Here is a 13,084-nt window from a genome sequence, read left to right as displayed (position 1 = left end):
AGGAAGGTGCTGACATGGAGACAAGACTTTTGTTGATTGCAACGAGGAAAGACTATACAAAAAGAAATCAAAAATGAATAACACAGAAAGAGTGTTACCCACTAACAAGAAAGGGGAAACTGAAGAGAAATCACTTTAATGGAACCAGGGGAACAGCATGGTGAAGAAGGCACAAGTCATAGCAAGTTCATAGTCTGTATCGGAATCAAACCCACACCCTCTACTACCTAGAAGAACAAGGGCAGCAGGTAGATGGGAACATCACCACCTGCAAGTCTCACATCATCCTGACTTGGAACTAATATCGCCATTCCTTCATCATTAATGGGTCAAAAACCTGGAACTCCATCCCTAACAGTACTGTGGGTGTACCTCACCGACTGCAGTGGCTCAAGAAGGTGGGTTACCAGCATTTTCTCAAGGGCAATTAAGGATAAGCAATACATTTTGGTCCTGCCAGTGACATTCACATCCCATGAAGGAATAATGAAAAAAATGACAGGGAAGCAGTCAGTGGTACTCAAAAGGCAGCTTAGATATGCTGTCTGGAAATTTAAAATTCAGAACTCTAGTGCTCTCTCTCTCTACAGGTTGTTCAGAATCTTTCGCAGATGGAAAGAGATGACAAATAAAAATGAGCCTAAATGAGTCAGTCAATCAGTTAATACCAGTTATTGCTGAAAGTTCGTGGGGGGGTAAATAACACTTTTAAAGCTACAATTAGCATGCTGATTATAAATTAGATGTTATGCCATTTTTAATGGTAGGTATACAATACCATCTGATGAGCAGTGTATTAATATGAAGCTAAGTTAGTTTGTTCCTTTAAGGCAAGAAAGTCTAACTACTATATATAAAGCAAATACAGCCGAAGGTTAATCAGATATATTGCAAATTGAAACGTGTTAGTCGAGTTCAGTCCGCTGGTCAAGTGTACCTAGCATTTAACAATTGTTTTGCATTAGTCACAAAACATGATGTGAAAGTGATATGCCACTTCAAAGGAGTTCACAATGACCTGGAGCTCAGTTTATGAGTGAGCAAACACACAAATGTCATCTACATACTGGCACTCAGTGACTGAAGTTGGAGGCTTTTTCTTCATTCATGGGATTTGGGCTGGGCCAGCATTTATTGCCTATGCTAAATTGCCCTTGAGAAGGTGGTGGTGAGCTGCCTTCTTGAACGGCTGCAGCCCATGTAGTGTAGGTACATCCATAGTGCTGTTAGGGAGGGAGTTCCAGGCTTTTCCCAATGACAGTGAAGGAATGGCGATATATTTCCAAGTCATAATGGTGAGTAGCTTGGAGGGGAACCTCCAGGTGGTGGTGTTCCCATGTGTCTGCTGCCCTTGTCCTTCTAGGTGGTAGTGGTTGTAGCTTTGGAAGGTGCTGTCGTAGGAGCTTTGGTGAGTTGCTGCAGTGCATCTTGTAGATGGTACACACTGCTGTCACTGTGCGTCGGTGGTGGAGGGAGTGATTGTTTTGTGGATGGGGTGCCAATCAAGTGGGTTGCTTTGTTCTGGATGGTGTTGAGCTTCCTGAATGTTGTTGGAGCTGCACTCATCCAGGCAAATGGACAGTATTCCATCACACTCCTGACATGTGCCTTGTAGATGGTGGACAGACTTTGGGCAGTAAGGAGGTGAGTTACTTGCCACGGGATTCCTAGCCTCTTAATCTGCTCTTACAGCCTCAGTATTTATATGGCCAGTTCAGTTCAGTTTCTGATCAATGGGAACCCCCAGGATGTTGATTGGTTTGGTTTTGGATTGAAGGCGGCATCGGTTGAACAGTTTCCCCTTTGGTTTGTAAATCATCTCCACACCTGTGGATTGCCTGCTAGAGGTGAGGTGTAGTACTGCAGTGAGGAGGATGGAGAAGGGTTAGTGCGATGACATAGCCTTGTTTGACCCCAATCTTCACAGAGATAAGGATTGTGGTGGTTCCACTGGTGAGGATCACAACTTGTATGTCAACATGGAGCAGCCAAAGGATGGTGACAAATGGCAGTCAAATTTGAAGGGGAGAGTATGTGAGGACCAGGATCTCAAACCCAAGTCTAAATCATGGATTACCAGGCAGCAGTGATCCCTGCACTCCTTTCTGTTTTGGAGACATGGACAGCCTACAGCAGGCATCTCAAAACAATGGAGAACAACCATCAGCGGTGCCTTCAGAAAATCTCCAAATCCGGTGACAAGAAAGGCAGTCAACAATAGCGTCCTCTCCCAAGCCAATTTGCCCATCATTGAGGTGCCCATCACTCAAGGCCAGCTCTGCTGGGCAGGACTTGTCTTTCCTATGCCTGACACTATATTCCTAAAGCAACTGTTCTACTCAGAACTTTATTACAGTAAGAGACTCCCAGGAGGACAGTGGAAACCCTTTAGCGATGTCCTCAAAGCATCTTTGTGGAGGTCAAACATTCCTGCCGGCCCAGGAGTCCCTGGCTTGTGACCGACCAAACAGGAGAAGGCTCATTCAGGAAGGCATCCAACACAGAGACATTGTCAGCAACACGTAGAGCCAAAGTCAAGTCTGAGAGCGGGCACAAGCCTCCACACAGCTCATCAACACGACCCTACAAGCACAACCTGCCATGCATTTGGCAGACTCTGCAAATCGTGCATTGGACTTTCTCAGAACCATCTCAGAACCCATCACACCCGGGTAGAAGCAAGTCATCCTTGATCCTGAGGGACTGCCTAAGAAAAGGACCACCTCAAACCGTGCCTCAACTTGTCTTTTGCTTCTGTGCGCTATTTTATCCATAATTAAATCTGGACAAAAGATGTAGCTTATACAAGTGGTCTAGTATTAGCAGTTAGTAAGATGATATGTTCTGCTATTTGATGTGACAAGAGAACATAATAGGTAATGTGTATATTCTTTATTGCTATTTAATGTGAATCTTGTTAACAATTGTTAATTGTTTGATTTGGGTTCTGTTTAACCCAAGCTTGTTTGAGAACAGAGAGACTGTTTTCAGCTCATAAGAAACAATCTACTTGGTGAAAGTATCATCCAGCTGCACAAGTTTTGGAATAAATACCAAACTGTAGCATCAGCATTAACTGAAAGATGCTCTTTTGCTATGTATGCCATAGGGTTAACTTTGGGCCTCACTAGCTGACAAGAAAATGGTAACAAAAACAGAAAATTCTGGAAAAACTCAGCAGGTCTAACAGCATGTGTGGAGTGAGAAGCAGAGTTAATGTTTCGAGCCCATATGACTCTTCTTCAGAAAATGGCAAAACCTCCTCTGGGTTGGTATGCACCACCACAAGGACCAGTGGCTACAGCAGCTTAGCAACAGACAGCCAATGCCAAAAATAACTCACAACAACACACGGTGAACAGTTTTAGTCCCCTTGTCTACGGAAAGATATTCTGGCATTGGAGGCAGTGCAGAGAAAGTTCATGAGGTTGATCCTGGGGGTATAGAGGGATTTTCTTATGAGGAGGGGTTGAGTTGGTTGGGCCTGTACTCATTGGAATTTAGAAGAATGAGAGGCGACCTTATTGAAACATGTAAGATTCTTAGGGGGCTTGACAGGGTAGATGCTGAGAGACTGTTTCCCCTGGTGGGAGAGTTTAGGACCAGAGGGCATAACCTCAGTAACGGGTCGCCCATTTAAGACAGAGATGAGGAGGAATTTCTTCTCTCAGAGGGTAGTAAATCTGCAGAATTCTTTACCGCAGAGGGCTGTAGAGGCTGGTTCGTTAAGTATATTCAAGGCTGAGATAGACAGGTTTTTAATCAGTAAGGGAATCAAAGATTATGGGGAAAAGGCAGGAAAGTGGAGTTGAGGATTATCAGGTCAGCCATGATCTCACTGAATGGCAGAACAGAAGCAGACTCAATGGGCCGAATGGCCTACTTCTGCTCCTATGTCTTACGGACTTATATCCAAACACTAATGATCCTGAGAGATTAAATTTCTTCTAATCTCAGTCTTAATTGGAGGACCCCTCATTTTTAAACTGTGCCTCCTAGTTCTAGATTCCTCCACAAGGGAAAACATTCTCCTAATCTACCCTGTCAAGCCTCCTCAGAATCTTATCTGTTGCAATAAGATCATCTCTTATTCTACTAAATTCCAATGACTATGCCCAACCTGCTCAATCATTCCTCAGTCACCCCAGGAATCAGTCCAGTTTCTGAACTGCTTCCAATGCACATGTATCCTGCCTTGAGTGAGAAGGCCAAAACTGTACACAGTACTCTAGATGTGGTCTCACCAATGCCATCCAGTTGTAGAAAGACTTCCCTATTCCATCTCCCGTGCAATAAAGGCCAACATTCTATTTGCCTTCCTAATTACTTACTGTACCTGCAAACTAACTTTTTGTGATTCATGTACAAAGCCACCCAGATCTCTCTGTACTGCTGCATTCTGCAGACTCTCTCCATTTAAATAATATTCTGCTTTTCTATTCTTCCTCCAAAAGTAGACAACCCATATTATACACCTTCCACCAAATTTTTGCCCATTCACTTAACCTGTCTACATCCCTTTGCAAACTCTTTGTATCCTCCTCACAACTTGCTTTTCTAGCTTTGTATTTTCAGCAAATTTGGCTACAATAATCAGTCCCTTCATCCAAGCTATTGTAGGCTGCAAACAGTTGAAGGGCCAGCACTGATCATAAAGCATCTTGCATGTCACGCAACAGGTTTGCTCCCTCTACGTGATTACCACATTGGTTGATTCTTGCTGTTCTCCCCCTTTCTCCTTCAACTTTACTAAAATGCCAGTTTATTTTTCAGTCTTCAGCCCTGAAAAACAATTACATATCCAATGTCAATTACTTGTTTTTCTTTTTACAGATTTTATCTGACCTACGTATTTCCAGCATTTTCAGTTTTCATTGCAACCAAACTAATGTTGGTTACATTATGAAAGAAATGACAGTAGCCAAACCAGCATGTTTTGTAGTCAGTAACCACCTCTGGTTTGGTATTCCAATTAGAAATATATTTTCCAAATGTTGAACTTTATTTGTAATCCTATTACCATGACAGGTTTTCCCCACAAACTTTAAGATGTGAAGCTTACCACATACAATCAAACCTGCCTCCCAAGCAGACTTGTCTTGAAGAAACTCTTTGTTGGGCTGTTCATGATAAAAATGAGTCAGCCCCATGTTATATGAAGTCTGAGTGAAAAAGTTCAAGGTGACACATGGTTTAAGGACAAAAAAAAACAGCAATTGTGGTAAATGATTGTTTTTCAGACTGAAGGATATTCCTCAAGGATCAGTGCTAGGACTACTTCTTGTATACAAATGATTTGGATATTGGAAGAGAGAGTAAAATTTCAAAATTTGATGATACCATGCCTGGAGGTATCACAAAAAGTGAGGATGGTACCAATCAACTTCAACAAAACATAAAATAAACTAGCAGAATAGTCAGAAAAGTGGCAGAAGGAATTCAGTACAAAGAAGTGTGAAGTAATGCATTTTGGCAAAAGGGGGTGTAATGGCACAGCCGATGGTAAATGCTGAGTTGTTCAAATCCCAGAGGGAAACTTGAGACAATTATTTCTGCAATTTGTACGTTTTGATGTGCAGGCTTCGAATTCAGTAGTAATAAGACCACTGAGCCTTATAGGTTTTTACAAAACTAGATTAAACATTTATTAATATGAGAAATGATTTTAAGCACATACATATATCTACAAATTACTACTATAATAACTTCTAAATCCCCTAATTAACCTGACTCCCAGTTACACCTCCATTAAGGCAACAGTAAGACACAGGTTTTAAAAGACCCAGGCAAAGAAACATGAAGTTTAGAATGTTAGGTGTAAAAGAACATTTGCATTTTAAAATAAACCAGACTAGATTGTTTTCAAAGGAGGGGGGGTGAAATGTGTCACCTAGCCAGGTGAAGTTCAGAAACAGTGTTTATTTTTCCCAAGGATTACTGGTAAAATTGGTATTACGATAAATTTTTATGATCACCTTCAATGCACATATACACCAAGGACCCCCTGATCCTGCGCCCTCTTTAGCAATGTACCCTTTATTTTAAGATTTTCCAGGTATTTTTGTTTTGTTTACCCTTTATGTTATGTTGTCTCTGTGTTCTCCCCAACAAAATGAATCACTTCACTGCATTTAATTTCATCTGCCACTTGTCCACCCATTCTACCAACCTATGTCCTTTTGAAGTTCTACACTATCCTCATAGTTCACAATGTAGATTGTATTCACATAGTTCCAAGTTTTGTATCATCTGCAAATTTTTCAATTGTGCCCTGTACATCAAGGTCTAGGTGATTAATATGGATCAGTAAAGACAGGGGTCCTAACAGCAATCCCTGGGGAACTCCACTATAAATGTTTCTTCAGTCTGAAAAAGAACAGTTCACCACTACTCTTTGTTTCCTGTCACTCAGCCAATGTGCTGTATTGATTCTATGGTTAGTATTTATACTTACTAATGCTCACAGGTTAGCTTCATTCCAACTAGTTTCTACCCTTGGTTCTGATGCCAGGAAAATTGGAGTGTTTCCCACCCAGTTATGAAAACAGAGGTTGCAACACAAGTATGAGATATGGAAGGTTAATGGAGGATGTAATGTGTGATCAGGTAGGTGTGTTTGGGACCACAGATTAAAGCAAAACTCCATAGAAACAATCAGTGAAGGTGTATTATCAGGCAAACAAGCACAGCAAGTACATCTAGATTGTACACAAAGTACATTATTTTTAGAAACTCATGGGACACAGATAGAATGTTAACATTTGAATAATTTATATACTTTATGAATGAATATTGAACAAGGACAATGGCAAATGTGGCTGTTATCTAAAATAGGAGCTCAATCTGCTGACTTGGAATTCTTTTTCCCCCTCTCTCCTTATGTTCAGCACCAGAGTTTTTGAAAACACATTTAGCACAGAAAACGTACCTTAGAATACTTTAGAAATAGTTAATAAAACATTAGCTTTTGTCATTAATGGTAACTATTTTTCCTACAGATTCACTCGTATACACCAACACTCAATGCCATTGCTTTATTTAATCAAAATAGGAATGTTTTCAACTAGAGTCTATATAAGTTGAAGATTTGATAATTTGGCAAGAGGTGGGAAGTGGTGTAGGGCATTCAGCCCCTCAAGCTTTTTCTACCGTTCAACCAGATCATGGCTGATTTGGGACCTAATTCCATATACCCACCTTTGCCCCATATATGCAGGATAATGTAAAAAAAGACCAAATTAAAGGCACTCCACCACAGCATTTGCAACAAGGTAGATGATTTAAAGGCACAAAGAGGTAATGGGTACAATCTAATTGCCATTACAGAAACATGGCTGTAGGGTGAGCAATACTGGGAACTGAATATTCAAGGGTATTCAACATTTAGCAAGGACAGGCAAAAAAAAGTGGTGTGATGTTGATAAAAAGGAATGGGTTCAGCACATCAGTCAGTAAAGGAGGGTCTCAGGTCTGAAGAAAAAAATGTGGAATTTGTTTGGGTGGAGCTAAGAAACAGCAAGGGGCAGCAAACATTGGTAGTTGTTTATAGGCCAAACAGTAGTCTTTGCATGGTGTTAATCAGGAGATTATAGAAGCATGTAGCATGGGTAATACAGTAATCATGGGTGACTTCAGTCTGGATATAGATTGGGAAACCCTAAGAAGTACAAAGTTTCTGGAGGATGAGTTTGAGTGTGTAGGGATGGCTTTCTAGAGCAGCATGTTGAGGAACCAACTAGACAACAGGTTATTTTGGATCTAGTATTTTAACAAGAGCTAATTAATAATCTTGTTGCAAAAGAACCTTTAGGGGTGAGTGACCATAATATGGTAGAATTTTACTTTACGTTTGAAAGTGAGGTAGTTCAATCTGAAGCCAGAGTGTAAATTTGAACAAAGAAAATTATGAAGGTATGAGGGACAAATTGGCTGAAGTGGATTAGGAAAATACATTACAAGGTACGACAGCACATAGGCAATGAACAGTCTTTAAATAATTATTACATGGTTTACAGCAATTATACATTCCTTTAAGGCAGAAAAACCCAAAAAGAAAAGTCAGTCAACCCTGGCTAACAAAGCAAGTTAAGGATTGTATAAGGTTAAAAGAAAAGTCCTATAAAGTAACTAGAAATAGTAGTAAACCTGAGGATTGGGAGGTTTTTTAGAATACAGCAGAGGAGGACCAAGAAACTGAGAAAGAAAGGGAGAATAGAATATGAATGTAAACTAGTAAACATAGACGGACTGTGGGTCCATTACAAGCAGAGTCAGGAAGTTTATAATGGGGAATAGAGAAATGGCAGAGAAACTAAATGATTACTGTGTGTTTGTCTTGTGTTGTAAGAAATCTCCCAGAATTAGAGATCCAAGCGACTAGGGAGGATGAGGAGTTGAAGGAAATTAGTACAAGTAAGAATGTTGTATTGGAGACATTAATGGGTCTGAAGGTTGATAAGTCCCCACGACCTGATATTCTACATACCAGAGTGTTGAAAGAGGTAGCTATGGAGATAGTGGATGCATTGGTGATCATTTTCCAAAATTCTATTGATTCTGGAATGGTTGCTGCCTTCCAATCTGCAGGAAATGTCACTCTTACTGTTTAAGGGAAAATGCTAGAATCTATTATAAAGGATGTGATAAATGGACACTTGGATAGTAATAAACTGATTGGGCATAGTCAACATGGATTTATAATGGGAAATCATGTTTGACAAACCTGTTGGGGTATTTTTTGAGGATACTACTAACAGAATTGATAAAGGGGAGTCAGTGGACCTAGTATATTTGGATTTTCGGAAGGCTTTTGATAAAGTCCCCCACAGGAGGTTGATTAGCAAAATTAAAGCACATGGGATAGGAGGCAATGTTCCAACATAGATTAGGTATTGGTTAATGGGCAGAAAACGGATCAGGAATAAACAGATCATTTTCACGTTGGCAGGCTGTGACGAGTGAGGTACCGCAAGGGTCAGTACTCAGGCCCAGGCTGTTTACAATATATATTAATGATTTGGAGATGAGACTAAATGTAATATTTCCAAGTTCGCAGATGACACAAAGCTAGGTGGGAGTGTGATGTGAGGAAAATGCAAAGCAGCTTCAAGAGGATTTGGGCAGACTTTGAGAGTGCGCAAGAACATGGGAGATGAAATATAATATGGAAAAATTTGAGGTTGTCCACTTTGGTAGGAGGAGCAGATGCACAGAGTATTTCTTAAAAGATGAGATTAGAAAGTGTAGATGCATCAAAGGACCTGGGTGTCCTCGTCAGTAAGGCTAACGTGCAGGTGTAGCAAGCAATTAGGGAGGCTAATGGTAAGTTGGCCTTTATCGCAAGAGGTAGTCTTGCTTCAATTGTATAGAACTTTGATTACAGCGCACCTGGAGTACTGTACACAGTTTTGGTCCCCTTACCTTAGGGAGGATGTTATTGGCATAGAGGGCGTGCAACAAAGTCACCAGACTTGTTCGCGGGATGGCAGGACTGTCCTACGGAGAGATTGGGGAAACTAGGCCTGTATTCTTTAGAGTTTCAAAGAATGAGGTAATCTCATTGAAATCTACAAAATATTTAAAGGGATAAACAGGGTAGATGCAGGTAAGATGTTTCCACTGGTTGGGGTGTCTAGAATCAGGGGACACAATTTCAGAATAAGTGAGAAGCCACTTAAGATCAAGATGAGGAGGAATTGTTTTACTCAGAGGGTTGAGAATCTTTAGAATTCTCTACCCCAGAGGGCTGTGGAAGCTAAAGATTGACAGGTTTCTAAATGCCAATGACGTAAAGGGATATGGGGATAGTGTGGGGAAAAAGGTATCGAAGTGGATGATCAGCCATGATCATATTGAGTGGTGGAGCAGGCTAGATGGGCTGAATGGCCTACTGCTGCTAGGTTCTTTTAGTTAACAAACATCCATCAACCTTGGATTTAAAACTAACAATTGTTCTAGCATTGCTGTTTGCTGAAGTGTGTTCCGAACCAAATAACTGATCTACCATCCTTGACATGTAGAAGTAATTTCATTCCTGAAAAGTCTGGCTCAACTTCGTAAACTACACCCCTTAATCCTAGACTGCTCAATCAGCAGAAATAGTTAAAAGCAAAAAACTGCGGATGCTGGAAATCCAAAACAAAAATAAAAATAAAAATACCTGGAAAACCCAGCAGGTCTGACAGCATCTGCGGAAACACAGTTAACGTTTCGAGTCTGTATGACTCTTCAACAGAACTAAGGAAAAATAGAAGAGAGGTGAAATATAAGCTGGTTTAAGGGTGGTGGGACAGGTAGAGCTGGATAGGGGGCCAGTGATAGGTGGAGATAGCCAAAAGATGTCATTGACAAAAGGAGAAAGAGGTGTTGAAGGTGGTGATATTAGCTAAGAAATGTGCTAATGGTGACATTAAGGGTAGAAAGCAGGACGAGCAAGGTACAGATAGCCCTAGTGGGGGTGGAGTGGGGGGGAAGGGATCGAAATAGGCTAAAAGGTAGAGATAAAACAAAGGATGGAAATACATTTAAAAATAATGGAAATAGGTGGGAAAAGAAAAATCTATATAAATTATTGGAAAAAAGGGGGATCAGAAAGGGGGTGGGGATGGAGGAGAGAGTTCATGATCTAAAATTGTTGAACTCAATATTCAGTCCGGAAGGCTGTAAAGTGCCTAATCGGAAGATGAGGTGCTGTTCCTCCAGTTTGCGTTGAGCTTTACTGGAATAATGCAGCAGGCCAAGGCAGACATGTGAGCATGAGAGCAGGGTGGAGTGTTGAAATGGCAAGCGACAAGGCGGCCTGGGCCACGCTTGCGGAAATAGTTTCTCTCTATCTACCCTATCAATTCACCTTAATACCTTGAGCTGAATTTTGCCATTGACGGGCGGGCCCGACCGACTCGGCGGCGGGTGGGCAGCTGATCGCCGACACCAAAATAGGCCCCACCGCCATTTTAAGTGGGTGGGCCAATTAAGGCCTGCCCAGCGTGATGCCCGACGGGAAGCGCATAGCGCTTCCCGTGCGAGCAGGGGGGGGGGGGGATTCTCCAACTGCGAGAGTGTGTTCTTTCGTGCATGCGTGCGAAAGAGCACACATCTCCCTGCGGTTGAGTGGTGCCGCAGGGAGATCGCTGAAAGGTTAAAGATAGAAAAATAAAAAAAACATTAACACGTCCCCCTCATGTGAAAATGTCACACGAGATGAGACATGTTAATAAAATACACAAAAACTTTATTAAACTTTTTAAAATCTGAACTCAAACCTCATCCCGCCACTGGATGAGGTTTGTTAAAAAATCAGTTACCCGCCTGCCCGTTGGGCCCGTGCGCCGAGCCGAAGTTCGCAAGGGCTCCTCAAAATCGTCAATTGCTGACTTAATGGCCTTAACAAGGGCTTTAATTAATGGCGCGCCCGCCGACCTAAACATCGCGATGCCGCGCACTGACGTCAGGACGTGTGCACGACATTTTAAGCGCTGACGTGTGGGCTCCGCCACCCGCACATCAGCCAGAAAATTCAGCCCCTTGAATACTTCAATCAAATCATCCCTTAACCTTCTAAATTCCAGGCAACGCAACCCTAGTTTGTGTGACCTCTCCCCTTAATTTAACCTTTTGAGTCCAGGTATCATTCTGGTGATTCTACATTGCACTCCCTCAAAGGCCAATATATCCTAACGTGTGATGCCCAGAACTGTTCACAATACTCCTAGTCTAACTGGGACTTAGTATAGTGAAGCATAACTTCTAACACGTGGCATTATTGTCCTCTAGATATAAAGGCCAGCATTCCTTTTCCTTGGAACAGAGGTGGCTCAGGGTTGACCTGATTGAGGTGTACAAGATTATGAGGGGCCTAGATACAGTAGACAGGGATGCCCTGTTTCCTTCAGCAGAGGGATCAATTACCAGGGGGCACAGATTTCAGGTGATTGGAAGATGGATTAGAGGGGGCATGAGAAAAAACTTCTTCACCCAGAAGGTGCAGAGTGTTTGGAATTCACTGCCTGGTTTGGTGGTGGAGGCAGAAACCCTCAAATTATTTAAAAGGCACCTGGATCTGCACTTAAAATACTGTAATCTGCAAGGCTACAGACCGGGTGCTGGAAGGTGGGATTAGAATGGGCAGCTAGTTTTTTTTGTTTTTACTTTTTTGGCCGGCGCAGACACGAACTGAATGGCCTCTTTCTGTGCTGCAATGTTTCTATGGTTTTCTATGTACCTGAACCCCCAAGTCTCTTTGGACCTCCACTGTTTCTACCTTTTCAGCATTTAAAATGCACTCTATTCAATCCTTTGTGGTCCTTCCCAAAGTGGATGACCTCACATTGCAAAACCATTTGCCATAGTTTTGTCCATTCACTTAATCTATCAACACCGCTTTGTAATTTTATGCTGTCATTTGCTCTGCTTACAATGCTACCTGTCTTTGTCATTGATAAATTTGATATGTGGCTTTCTATCTCATCAACTAAGCCAGTAATAAATAGTGAATCATTAAGGCCCCAGCACAGATCACTACAGAACCATTAGTCACATCCTGCCACCCAGCCAAATTCCTAACCAGGTCAATAATTTGCCTTTAATTTTATGAGCTTCAGCTTTAGTTAACAGTCTCATATTGAGGAATTTTATTCCATGCCTTATGAAAGTCCATACAAAAGAACAACCATAGGCATTCTTACTGCTTTAGTCACCTCTTCAAAAAAATTTCAATCAGGTTCATCATAAGATATCCTTTACTAATCCATGCTGGCTCTAGCTGAAAGGCTGAAAGTTTTCAAGGTGTTCTGTCACCCTATCCTTTACTATAGACTATAGTAATTTCCGTACAACAGATGTTAGGTTAACTCGTCCATAATTTCCTGGTTTCCACTCTCAACTTTCTTAAATAGCAGGATAACATGAGAACACAAGAAATAGGAATAGACCATATGGCCCATCAAGCCTGCTCCGCCATTCTGTATAATCATGGCTGATCTTGAGCTTCAACTTCAGTTTCATTTTCCTGTCTGTTCCCATATCCTTTTTTCCCTGCGAGACCAAAAATCTGTCTATTCCACCCTTAAACATATTCAATGATGGA

General features: G+C 41.5%; 1 protein-coding gene across 3 annotated transcripts in view; it reads right to left on the bottom strand.

Moving 5' to 3' along the window:
* LOC144693733 (sodium/hydrogen exchanger 9B2-like) overlaps positions 1-13,084 on the bottom strand; it is a 141,372-nt gene that overhangs the window by 70,281 nt on the left and 58,007 nt on the right. The gene's annotated exons all lie outside the window — the stretch shown is intronic.

Source organism: Cetorhinus maximus, chromosome 1 (assembly GCF_964194155.1).
Source record: "Cetorhinus maximus chromosome 1, sCetMax3.hap1.1, whole genome shotgun sequence".
Lineage (NCBI taxonomy): Eukaryota > Metazoa > Chordata > Chondrichthyes > Lamniformes > Cetorhinidae > Cetorhinus > Cetorhinus maximus.
Note: the sequence above shows the minus strand (reverse complement) of the source record. Positions and strands in the feature narration are given on the sequence as shown.